This window comes from Dermacentor silvarum, chromosome 5, assembly GCF_013339745.2.
Source record: "Dermacentor silvarum isolate Dsil-2018 chromosome 5, BIME_Dsil_1.4, whole genome shotgun sequence".
In the NCBI taxonomy this organism is placed as follows: Eukaryota; Metazoa; Arthropoda; class Arachnida; order Ixodida; family Ixodidae; genus Dermacentor; species Dermacentor silvarum.
Window position 1 is genome coordinate 111,120,658 of NC_051158.1, and position 13,683 is coordinate 111,134,340.

Below are 13,683 nucleotides of genomic sequence, written 5' to 3' on the forward strand. Positions count from 1 at the left end.
CAGGCCTGAGGTTTCCTTTGCGCTCTTAATGGTGACGTGTACGACCTCGTGCCACCAGTGCTAGTAGCTTGGTTGATTTTGGCCGGGCGGTTGAATCGAAACAAAGACAGACAGACAGACAAAGTTTTTCGCGTTTAGGTAGCCCAAGAAAGAGAATCGTATTTAAAATGTGGGCCGATCCTGGAGACTGTGCAAAGAAACGGGAAGCGCACGGTGTGTGTGCTGCTTCTCCAAGAGGCCTCTCATGACAATATCAGGCGACATCGTCACTTGATGAAGACTTCATCTTAGCGTGACGTGACGTTTAATATGACGACGTCACACATTACGTCATCAGGGAGAGCGTCACGTGATGATGCCGTTACTTTTGGTATATTCTTATTACAATCTGAAGCTATCATGTGTGCAGCTTTTAAGTCGTGAAAAGCCGCGAAGGCGGGAAAAGCCGCGAAAAGGCGGGATTTTTACGTAAGCTGGCTGCTGGAAGTCGAAGCGGCTTAACTCCGCCAGGCTGCCTGTGTAGCCGCCGGAGGAACCAGGGGTGGTGTCCACGGACAGTGCTGTCGTTGTGGTAGTCGCGGCAGCAGGTTCCACCATCAAGGAAGCATCAACGGCATACCTTGGTGGCTGAGGAGTCGAAGTAGTTCCTATGATGATATTCTTGTGAAGGGAAGCATGTCTGGCGTTTCCAGGCAGGACAGGTCCAAGACAGGGGGGGGGGGGGGGGGGGGGGCGAACGGTGTCTCAGTGTGTCGTGCAATGGCGCAACCACCGACGGATGCGAAGGTGTTCTTTAAAAGCTCGAGCTGGTGATTCAGCATGGCGATGGCTTGGACCAGATCACCGGTAGAGTCCTGCCCTAGAGCCAATGAGGAGGCTTGGACGCCATCCCCGGGTGGTACGGTGGGTCCTTGCGACGGTGGTAGAGTGGCCGGCTCCATAACCGAATAAACGTGGACGGCGTTCCTGGGCAGGAGGGACCCGGTACGTCGAAGAACCTCGACGAGACACGTAAGGCTGGAACGCCATAAGGTAGGTTCAGTGTAGACTACGCCATTGTAAAGGAACGGAGACACAGAGACAGCACCCGCTGCCGTTGTTGTTGCCTAAAACCATGGCTCGTACCCACAGGGGGGATTGGCCACATTAGATTGCTTGAAATGTGCGTCTAACTGAACACAAGATGGGGGAAAGGGAAACATTAACACAAAGCAATAGTCAACTTAATGCCAACAGAAATTTTGAGAGGGCATATTGATAAATTTAGTTGAAAAATAAAGTGAAGTGTCCCACGGTCGGTACCCTAGCAGTGAAGCCTTCCTGACGCTTCAATAAACTTGTGGATAGCAGAGATCATTGACCCATGGCTTGTGCCTAATTGACACGCACCAAAGGACAAAATGTTTGGGGTAGTAAGCGCTAAACCCAGCTTACTTGTAGGAAATACGAGGAACATTCTGCGGAGGGAGGAGAAGCGGCGGCAAGAAAGAAAAAAAATGGCCATAGTTTCTGGTTCATTACAAAGAGAACACAGGTTAGTTATAGATAAACCAGATCTATGAAGGTAAAAATTTAGGCGGGGAACTCTACAACGGAAGCTTGATAATGTCACCTCGCATTGTCGTGAAAGGCATTTGCTCGTGTTCCACCGGAAATTTAGATGTCGAAAATCCTCTGCGGAAAGTAGGGATGATTTAGTACAATTTAGAAATAAAAGCGTTTAAATCTAGCACCTGTTATAAAAGCGAAATCAGGAAGGATATTTAAGACGGGACCATTTAGTGACAATGATGCGAGCGAGTCACCTAATCCATTTAAAGAAATTCCACTATGACCGGAGACCCATACAAAACGGACTTCAGACAAATTGTCTGGAACAAGAGTCGAAAATATACTGAGTAGGTGTGATCGATTTGTAGAAGGTAAATGTGTACAAACCGACAGCGCATCGGTAAAAATTATTACTTTCGATGTCTGGGTACCCAATTTTCTAATCGCTAGAATGATTGCCAGAAATTCTGCAAGAAATATTGGGGTGTAATCTGCTAGACGAAGAGCAAAAGACCAGTTAAGCTGATTTGAAGAGATGCCCACTCCGGCCTTCTCTGTGTGCTGTGTAGCGTCCGTAGAAATAACCAAGTGAGACTGAAATTGATTAAGATGATCTTGAAGGAGACCTTCAAGTATGCGTGATGGAAGAAGTTTAGCGTGTTTTGGAAAAATATCATCAAAAATCAAGGTCACCTTTAACGAATCAGTTTTTGGAGAAATCAGGCACGGTAGGCGAACATGAAGTTTTGATAACAGCGTCTGAACAAAACAACTTGAGGTTGTCGATAACGCCGCCAATGTGTTCGGAAAAATAAATCAGGTTAATTGATGAAAACGGATTGCAAACGGTACAGGGATGCATCATAAAGCTTTAGAAAAGTCACAACAGTAAGTTGCTTAAACCTGGACTCAATCGGGAAAATTACAGCCTCCAGATAAAGCACATCGTAAGCCACAAAACGTTGCATCCCAAGACAAAGACGTAGCGCTTGCCTTTCTAGCAGTATTAAAGGCCTTAGCTTGTATGCTGCACATCCTGAAAAACGAACACAGCCGAATTCGAGAATAGGGCGGACGTAGAGTTTGTAAATCATCAGCAACGTAGCCGTATGCATACCCGTCTTCTTATTACTAAAACGGCGTAAACCATCCCATTGCACGTTCTCCTTTCCTACAATTTGTTTCGATTTGCTGCTGCCAGTTTAATGTACCATGATAGGTTATCCCCAAGTACTTCACAGCTGCAACTTGCGGTATCGGCTCATTTCGATAATGAAGAGAAATGAAAACGGGATTTGATAATTGAAATACAAGTAACGCGCATTTCGTAACGTTAAGAGAAAATGACAGTCCGTCCAGCCAGAGCCCGAGTGCAGACAAATAAGATTGTAAAACTTGGTGCAACGTATTGATATCCCGTGATGAGGAGAAAAATGCAATGTCATCAGCATAGAGATAGAGTTGCACATCCTCATGAATTGGGACAGAAAATAACAAAATATTAAAGAAAAGCGGAGAGAGAACTGATCCCTGTGGTACGCCTCTCATCTGTTTAGACGTACCCGATTGCACCCCATTCTTGAAACAAAAGAATTTTCTATCAGAAAGGAACTCTTCTATCCAGGCCACTATATAGTCTGGAACAGCACAGCTCACTAATCTGGAAATTAAAATTCTATGCTTGACACTGTCATATGCTTTTGTAATATCTAAAGTTACTAAAGCTGATACGTTTCCTGATAATCCTGCGAGTCGAATGCGGCTTTCTAAATCAACGTGAGCTGACCAAATTGAACAATGAGGCCTAAATCCTATTTGTCTCGTGCACAGAATACCCTTGGAAGAAGTGAATTCATTGAGCCGGACATGGATTACTTTTTCTATTATTTTGACTAGGTTCGATGTAAGGGAATTGGGCCGAATGTTGTCCAAGACATATCCGAGGTTTTGATTTTTAAGTGAAAGTACAACTTTTGCAATTTTCCAGGAGTCCGCGATCCTCGTATATTGATGGGAACTGTTAACTATATTCAAAAGCTCATTGGGGAAAGAGTGAAATAATAATTTAATCATAGCGGTTGTGATACGGTCAGGTCCAGGAGCCGATTGATGAGCCGTTAAAATTACATCGGATAATTCCGTCATGGTGACTTCTACAAACACGTATGTCGAACTATGAAGCCTTCTAGGTCTAGGACACAGCGAAGAAAAACGAGCTTGAAGACCTTTCGCGATATCATCTAGTGAATCTGCGGCTTCTTTGGCGGATAGTACAGCGGAATGTGACCATACGGACTCTTGGAAATATTTTTTGCTCCGTAGAAACCTAAAACGTGCAGATCTTCTTTCTGGTTTCGATAAAGATGAATGCAGTCCGTTTTTTTATTCCTCTTTAGCTTTTGCCGCAGTTCTTTTAAATACACAGCTGCATAGAATTTATAGTAAAGCCAATTTTTCGGTGAATGATTATGTTTGAGACTTTTCCAAGCTGCTTTTCTTCACCTATAAACTCGTGTACATGCTTCATTCCACCAAGCTGAGTTTGACGGTGAGCTCCCAGACATCACCGTAAACTCAGCGGACTGAATCGAAGAATGTAAAAGTGATACCACCGAGACAGCCCTCCGCTGTTCATCACTATGGGTTAACAATGATACCCCTGCATTTATAGCTGACTTATAAGTTTTATAATTAATCAGCCGTTATTGCCGTACAATAGGAACCTGACGTGAAAGCATAATTTCAAATCTAATGGGTAAATGATCGCTACTTGTTCCATTATCAAAGGTGTCCCACGATGAAATAGCCATCTGAGCGGAAGAGAAAGTCAGGTCTAATGCAGATGAGAATCGCCCACGGAGAAAAGTAATTTGAATTGAATTGTAACATTAAAAATTGTTACCATTGATCCAATTCCACAACCTCTTTCAACAAACATCCGTTTTCATTCCCCAAGATGTATGATGCGAATTAAAGTCTCCTGCAAGGAGCATTAGATTTGAACAATTTCCGCACAATGAGTCCAGGTGATCAGTACACTTGACTCCATTCGCGAAGTACACATTAGCCACTGTAAACGCAGCGCAACCAGGCAGTAAAAAATCTCATCCTAAAATTTCACATTCTGAACATACATGTTCAAAAGTTACAGTTACCTTGCGGTACATTTTTGATGAAACTAACGCTAGTGGCCCACCGCCCCTACAGGGCGATCTAAACGAAATGTTCGAAATTATTAATAGTGAATCGTTGATATAATGAAAGCCATGATTCTTGAAGTAAAATAATGTCTGGAATTCGATTATGAACTAGATAAAGAAGGGCAACGTAACCGGAGGATATAGAGCGGAAATACCATTGAAGGACTCTTACTGATGCTATTGTAATCCTAGTAGGGATGATTCCACAGCAGAACGCAACGCATCCTGCTCGTGGTGTTCAATGTTTTTTTTTTCCTTTTTTCGCCTTAGATTTAGGAGAATCAGTGGGAGACAGTGGGGAACTCTTACGTCTATTGCTGATGGTTCCAAGCCTCATGTGTCCAAAGGAGGTTCTGGGCACCGCAGTAGGTGATAGCGGAGAACCCACGAAGGTATCAGACTCAACCTCTGCTTGTCTGTCCATGTTTGTTTCTTTTGAACATTGAGCAGAACTAGTAGTTGAATTGGGGGCAGTAACAGTAGAGTGCGATTGAAGGAGGCTGTTTAATTTAGCAGTCAGCATCTCGGTATTACCTTCGGCAAACGTGTTGAAAAGACGCTCCATCACTATTGGCATTGCCTTGTCAATAGCTGCGGCTACGGCGGCCGAAACTATGGCTTCTAGGGATGTGGACTGACGGGATGCAGCGGCTGCGTATCCGACATCAGGCTCTTTGATTTCTGCTACTGCTGCCGCACGGGAACAGTGGCGTTTCTCTGCAATCTCAAGCACCTGAATCTCCCGCGCTCGCGCAGGACAGTTATTATCCGTAGCAATATGTGCTCCATCGCACAAGCAACACCTTGGATCATCTACGTCCCAGGCATATGTGGAATGAGAGCCGCCACAGCTGCAGCATCTCACAAAAGATCTGCAGGCATTCGCACTGTGTCCATATCTCTAGCAGTTTCGGCACTGCAGGGGTCTAGGAGTCAACGTCTCCACACGGAATAAATATGGCCATGATTTCACCTCGGACGGGCGCGTTAAGCCGGCGAACGACACAATAACGCTCTCAGTAGGAACGTGGTTATGAGCCACTGATCTATTAAATCTGTAGACAGAAACAGCACCAGCCGGAGAGAGCATTTTCAAGAAGGCCTGAGGAGTGATATTAGTGGAAACCCCACGAGCAATGCCCTTCACGCATACAAGATGAGGTGGCACGAAAGCACGGACCGCGATCTTAGCGAATATCGTACAGTTAAGTAAGTCATTGAGGCATTGAACATTAGACGACTTACACAGAATGCCAGTCTTGGCAAACCGCATCACCTCCGAGATGTCAATGAAATGTTCCGTTACAGCACACAGCTCCTCCTGGAAGGTTTCCGATTCGGTCAGTCGAATGGATCCACCATCCGTGGGAACGAGCGCCACGGGCAAGGTATTCACTCCGTTCCGAAGGAAACACTCCAGAGGCACCAACTCAGTGGGACGGCTAGCCGACCAGGGCGAGCCCTGGCCGGCACCAGAGACCAGCATTCACGGTCCCTGGAAAGGAAAGGAAAGAAAATGAAACAACCTTTAGAAGGAACAAAGTTCTACAATCAGTTAAAATGTGACCAATCCCCTCTCGGACACGTCAGCGATCGAGGAGCTTTTAGAGCTGCCACTCGTGCGGCGAAGGTCCGCGTCCGCCCAGGGTGTTCCGTTCTGACACGTGGGACAGCTGTTCTATATTCTGGTTCCTCCTCGTCTTCCCCTCGTTCGCCGCCTAGCGTCGAAAGGCTGACGATGGCCAGCAGACGGGAGTAGCGGCACTTCCCGGCTCTGACAAAGGTCCCAAAAGGCCACTTCATGACGCACCCAGCGGGACATGCCTGTCCAGTAGAACCGAAGGCGCGTGCGATCGTATGTGCGTGAAACGCTGGCGCATTATGAAGCTGGGCCAGAACCGTCGAGCGGACATCACGGCGACGACAACAGCGAAAACTTGCCTGGACTGTCGATATAAGTGCTTCCGCCATACAGCAAGAAATATAAAATTGTTAGCAAAGAATATATATATATAAATGGGTGGGTATCTGAAAGCAAATGGGGCCCATGCCCCCCCCCCCCCTTCTCCGGGAGAAATGAAAACTCTGCCTGTGCTATTGCCCATACTGACCATTCACTTCAGCCATGAATTTAAACAAGGTAGAACTATTCCCGTTTATTTGTGATAGTGATTATATGGACACAACCGGTGAAGTTTATCTGTTGGCGTTGCTGTGAGCTTACGTATGAAGTCCAAGTGCGATAAGATGCTACAAGTTACCCGTGCTAGATTCAGCGAGTCGCAGATCCACCTGCACTCTCGGCAAATAACCATCACAGAACTACGCGCTTCACCCGTGGGTTCCTTGTCCTGTCCTGGTCCCCATCGCGCCGCATCAGATTTATTGAAAAGCCGCTGTTCCCGTACACCAGCCCATATATGTTTAGCGTGCTGCCAAGTGACGGACGTCACATACAAAATTGCTCGTTGTCTTTGTTTCACTCGGCTGAACGCGGCTCTGACACCGTGCACGTCGTCCGTCCGAAGCCCTATCATGTCCCAGATACTGATTAAGCATGTGTGCAGTGAACCTTTTCCGTGCCATCATTTGTCGAATGCGTCTAGCCGGTGCTATCGCCGCCGAAGAGTGCCACCTATTCGCCGGAGCCAGCTATCCTACGGACGAAGAAATTATTGCAAAAGCAGACGAGATTTGTACAGATTATCATCAGCCATCAGCATCATAATCAGACTAGAAAAAGGTTGAGCTGTGCCTCGGCCCACCTTCTTTGTTGTTGTGGGCTAGTCAGTGTCACTGTGCGAATGTCGTATATAAAACCTTTTTGAGATCTCCCCGTAGCAATATGAATTTCCTATTGTATTTGAAAAAAGTATTGCCGATCTTGGGAATAATGTGGCAGGATTCACTACGAATTATCCGGGGAATAGGGAGTAGAAAGTACAACAGTCTAGCTAGTCAGCCAAGGGTGAATATGTCATAAAACTGCGTCCAAGGTCTCCAATAAAAGCACATTTCTTCCATAGAGTGGTGGGAAGAATCATTCGGCATCTGCATTCAGTCTAGCAGGATCTTCATAAGACGCCCGCCCGCAGATGTTGCACAGAATGCGCCATCTCCGGCCTGCGCAAGTTTTTTCTTGAATATTGTCCTTCAAATATAATTAAAAAAATGAAATCATGGCAGCACAAGGCTTGTCATTTTTTAACAATGACCAATGTGGTAATTTCGCAATGCCGAATATACCGAAGCTGGCAATTTAAACAGACTGTTCCAGAAGTCCTCAGCTAAAAAAAGAACATCTTTTCGTGCGTGTTGGCTGCTTAAAGAGTCGCGATATATTCATAAAATCTGGGATGAGGCGTCACAACGTTGGTGCACAAGCGAGATGCGCACCAACGCTTGGCTGCCTGATTGAACGCCAACCCTAGTTCCGTCTTTGGGGACACGGCTCGAAAGATGGTGATTTATCACAAGATAATGGCGGCGCAGAATGTCAGCCCACGGCATCTTTAACACTGTTTTGCGTAGCTGAGACGGATGGCGCCTCAGATCCGCTGCGTTAACCTGGCGAGGTTCCTATGTTTGACAATAGGCCTGGTATTGATCCCTCGATATTGTTACGGGGATGTTGGGAGCAAGACTGGATGTATTTACAATATATACACAAGTACGGTTAGCGTGGTCAAGATGGGTGACCAGCAACAACACGCAGCAGCCAGTGTCTCTCGATCTTCTTCTTCTCTTGCCTCCTATCCTTCCGTAACAGGACTCCCGGGTGCTGAAGCACCGTCTCGGCGCATGTCAGGCGAAGAACTGCGAGAGAAGTATGGCTTCAACCACGAAACGTGCACGATGTCAACTGGCGTCGGACTTGAGGACGGATCAAACTGTAACGGCGAGATCTCGTAATTGACGTCGTTAACTTGACGTAGGACTTCATAAGGCCCTGTGTAGCGAGAGAGAAGCTTCTGGGGGAGACCGACACGACGACATGGTGACCAGAGGAGCACCCAAGCACCTGGGGCGAACTTAACATCGCGATGGCGCCGGTCGTACCGCTATTTTTGTATATCCTGAGAGGCCACCAGACGAGATCGGGCGACTGGACGCGCCATGTGAGCGCGATCGATGACTTCACGAGCGTACTTAGTTGTAACGCGTGGCACAGAAGGTATGATGGTGTCAAAAGGCAATGTAGGGTCGCGACCATACAAAAGATAAAGGGTGAATATCCTGCGGTGTCATGTCTGGACCAGCTATACGCGAAAGTGACGTAGGCCAGCGTGGCGTCCCAGTCGCGGTGATCATTGGAGACGTACATCGACATCATCTCTGTGAGTGTTCGGTTGAGACGTTCCGTAAGACCGTTCGTTTGTGGATGGTAGGTGGTGGACAGCTTATGCTCTGTGGCACAAGAGCGGAGAAGGTCGTCAACAACTCGAGACAAGAACGAGTGGCCGCGGTCGGTAAGTAACTGTCGAGGTGCACCGTGGTGGAGGATGACGTCATGGAGGAGAAAATCTGCGACGTCAGTTGCGCAACTAGTCGGCAACGCCTTGGTTATCGCGTAGCGTGTCGCGTAATCGGTAGCGACGACGATCCACTTATTCCCTGTAGTCGTCGTCGGAAAAGGGCCAAGCAGGTCAAGGCCTACGCGATAGAAAGGTTCAGAGGGAACTTCAATTGGATGGAGTCGGCCGACAGGTGGCAGGGGAGGTTTTTTCCGGCGCTGACACAATTCGCAAGTTACCACATAACGACGCACAGAGCGGTAGAGTCCTGGCCGGAAGAACCGACGTCGTACGCGGTCGTATGTGCGCAAAACTCCAAGGTGTCCCGCCTTTGGTGCATCGTGAAGTTGTTCGAGAACGACGGATCGTAGATGACGAGGAAGGACAAGGAGAAACTCAGGGCCCTCAGGGTTGATATTGCGGTGGTAGAGGATGCCGTCGTGCAGCACGAACATGCGGCACGGGCCGTCGGTGCTGCCAGATTGCACTCCGGCGATGATGGCCTGCAAGTACTCGTCGCGATGTTGTTCAGCGCGCATGTCGCACATGTCAGTGAAAGCCAACACGCAGGTCTCCGGATCATGTGCAACAGGATCAGGAGGATCCACGGGATGACGAGAGAGGCAGTCAGCGTCCTTGTGCAGACGTCCAGACTTGTAGATGACAATAAAAGAAAATTGCTGGAGCCGCCAAGCCCAGCGACCATGCCGTCCCGTCGGGTCCCGGAGGGAAGACAGCCAGCAGAGGGCATGGTGGTCTGTAATGACCGAAAACGTGCGGCCGTACAAATAGGGCCGGAACTTGGCGACAGCCCACACTAAAGCCAAGCACTCACGCTCGGTGATGGAATAATTCCTCTCAGAAGGTGACAGCAGGCGGCTGGCGTAAGCTATCACGCACTCGGTACCATTCTGCTGCTGGGCGAGAACAGCACCAATGCCGTGGCCGCTGGCGTCAGTGTGGACTTCGGTCGGTGCAGATGGATCAAAGTGGGCAAGTATAGGAGGGGTGGTCAGAAAGCCGATGAGAGGGGCGAACGCGTGAGCCTGCTCCGGGCCCCATGAGAAAGGCGTGTTCTTCTGTAGAAGATCTGTCAAAGGGCGAGCAACGTCAGCGAAGTTTTTGACGAAACGTCGAAAGTAAGAACACAGGCCGACGAAGCAGCGCCCGTCAGAAGCAGAACGAGGCACAGGAAAACTGCGAACGGCGCGAGCTTTATCCGGATCTGGTTGCACACCGGTTGCATTAACGAGATGTCCCAACACGGTAATCTGACGGCGCCCGAATTGGCATTTCGTGGAGTTCAGCTGAAGGCCGGCTTTTCGGAAGACCGCAAGAATTGCAGCGAGTCGCGTAAGGTGGCTGCTGAACGTGGGAGAAAAGAAAATAACGTCGTCAAGATAGCAAAGGCAGGTGGTCCATTTGTAGCCTCGCAGAAGAGAGTCCATCATTCGTTCAAATGTCGCAGGAGCATTGCATAGGCCAAAGGGCATGACCTTGAACTGATATAAACCATCAGGTGTTATGAAGGCAGTCTTCTCGCGGTCCATTTCATCAACAGAAATCTGCCAGTAGCCGGATCTAAGATCAATGGACGAGAAGTATGTATCTCCGTGCAAGCAGTCCAAGGCGTCATCGATGCGTGGTAATGGGTAGACGTCCTTGCGCGTGATCTTGTTTAGATGGCGATAGTAGACGCGAAAACGCCAGGTACCGTCCTTTTTCTTCACAAGGACGACTGGCGAAGCCCAAGGACTGGCTGATGGTTCGATGACCCCTTTTTGGAGCACTTTGTCCACTTCTGATTAGATTACTCTACGTTCAGCATGTGATACACGATAGGGACGCCGACGAATAGCATTCATGTCTCCAGTGTTGATACGGTGGTGAACAACAGATGTTTGGCGGAAAGGGCGGTCGCCGAAATCAAAGATGTCGCCGTACGATTCGAGCAGGAGACGGAGGTCCTTGGCCTGAGCAGAGGTGAGGTCAGGTGCAATCATTGTGGCAAAGTCATCCATTGAAGAACCATAGCTGTGGGCTGCAATTGGTGCTAATAATCCACTCTCGGCATCCATTCTCTCAATGTCAAATTCGGACGTGCTAGAAATTCTGGCCAAGAACATGCCGGCCGGAAGCACTTGAGGGCACAGGCTGAAGTTCAGAAGCGGGAGAACGACGTCATTATTAGTAACCGTCATGAGCATATGCGGAACAGCAACGTTTCGGTTCAAAAGCACGTCGACGATGGGGCGAAGCACATATTCACCGTCAGGAACCTGTGGCTGTGCGGTCAAAGCGACGTAAGTGACTGCCTCGGGTGACAGACGCACATCTTGAAGCGAGCACAGGCGCGGTGGCGGCACGGTGCTAGGAGCATCGGCGAGTTGAGACAGTTCCAACTGAAGGACGCCGGTTGCGCAGTCGATGAGAGCATAATGGTTGGATAAAAAGTCCAACCCAAGGATAGCGTCGTGAGGGCAGTTGTCGATCACAGCTAAGAGAACAGAAGTAGGGCGGCCGGATATACTTAAACGTACAGTACACATTCCGAGAACAACCAGCACGCCACCGTCGGCCACACGAAGCACTTGTGCAGCTGCTGGGGTGAGGATCTTCTTTAAACGTCTACGTAGGCAAGCACTCATCACAGATATGTGGGCTCCAGTGTCGACGAGTGCTTGGACAGGTACGCCGTCTACTTTGACGTCAATTAGACTTCACTTTGTGGGCACAGACAGAGGATTTGCTGCAGTAGTTGTCAATGCAGCACCACCTCCGAGGGCTGCAGTTCTTAGTTTTCCGAAGGAACGCGGTCGAACGCCACAAGGTTCGAAAGGCGACGTGGCTGCGGTGAACGGGAAGATGGGCGACGTGTTTGTGGTGAACGAGGCGATGGTGAGCGACCGTACCACGTGTTCCTGGCAGAGTTGTCGGCACTGTTAGACTCGGCGGAGGGCGAAACACTTCGGGAATTGCCATCAAAAGAGTTCATGTTGGTGGGCGTGCGAGGTGCTGAGGGCCACGAGTTGCGACAGTATCGGGCGACATGACCAATACGGCTGCAGGTGAAACATATCGGCTGGTCGTCCGCAGTTCTCCACCCAGTCAGGTTGCGATAACGCGGAGAGAAGCGCCGCTATGGGTCAAACAAAGTAGAAGGGCGTTCGTTGGCTCTGGGGTTGGCGACAGCGCAGACAGAACGTAAACCAATGCTTTCAAATTTCTGGCGAACGATGGCTTGAACGAGAGGAACTGAAAGAGGGGTAGCGTCAGGGCGACGCGAACAGAAAGCTGCGGGTGCCATCACTTCCAGTTCACGTCGAACGATTCGCACCACGTCCTCTGATAGCGACGCATGCTGCTGTGTAGGCTGATCTTCACACGTCAACGTTGGGGCAGTATTGGGGAGTCTGGCGAATGGTTGCAGGACGCGGCGGCTTTTGGCCTGCTCGAATTGTCGGCACTCTTTCCGGATAGCATCAACTGAAGAACAGCCTTTGCACATGAGCAGATTAAAGGCGTCGTCAGCGATTCCCTTGAGCACGTGCCCGACCTTCTCAGCTTCAGTCATGTCGCGATCGGCTTTACGACAAAGCGCCAGCACGTCCTGGATATACGAAACAGGACTCTGTGGGGGATTGGGCACGGGAGGCGAGTTCCTGCTTTGCGGCAATCTTACGGCCTGCTGGTTGGCCAAACAACTCTTTTAGCTTCTCTTTGCATTGGTGCCAGCTGGTCAGCTCCTCTTCATGGTTTTCGTACCACACCTTTGCAGTGCCTCTTAGGTACAACAACACGTTAGCTAGCATAAGCGTAGGGTCCCATCTGTTGACTCCACTCACGCGTTCGTACATGGCCAGCCACTCTTCAACGTCGGCGCCATCGGCCCCACAGAAAGTTCCGGGATCCTTGGCTTGTACAATAACAACCGATGGGGACGACGACGTAGCTGGCGATGGTGACGTTGGAGCAGGCAACGACGTTGATCCCGCGCGCTCACCGTCAGTCATGGTGGGGACGGTGATGCGACGTCCGCTGCGGAGCTCCGTTTCCAGCCTTGGTAGCCTGCACCTCCACCAATATGTTACGGGGATGTTGGGAGTAAGACTGGATGCATTTACAATATATTTTTATGAGCCGGTTGTCCGGCAGACAAAGAAGATGCTGAAGCATAGAGCCGAAGAGATGAGGAAGAGGTGAAACTGTGGTTCGCCATCTTTGTTGTTGTTGGCCAACATTTAGTCTCCTTGTACATAGTGTGAATAAACCCCCTTTTCTGTAAATCTCCCCGTAACATCTTGGTGGAGGTGCTGGGTACATCACCAGCACATCACGGAACTTCGAAGCGGAAACCTCGTGGGCCCTTCGACCATGTCGACTGAGAGGCCCGCTGCTTCAGCTTCGGCTACCACAGC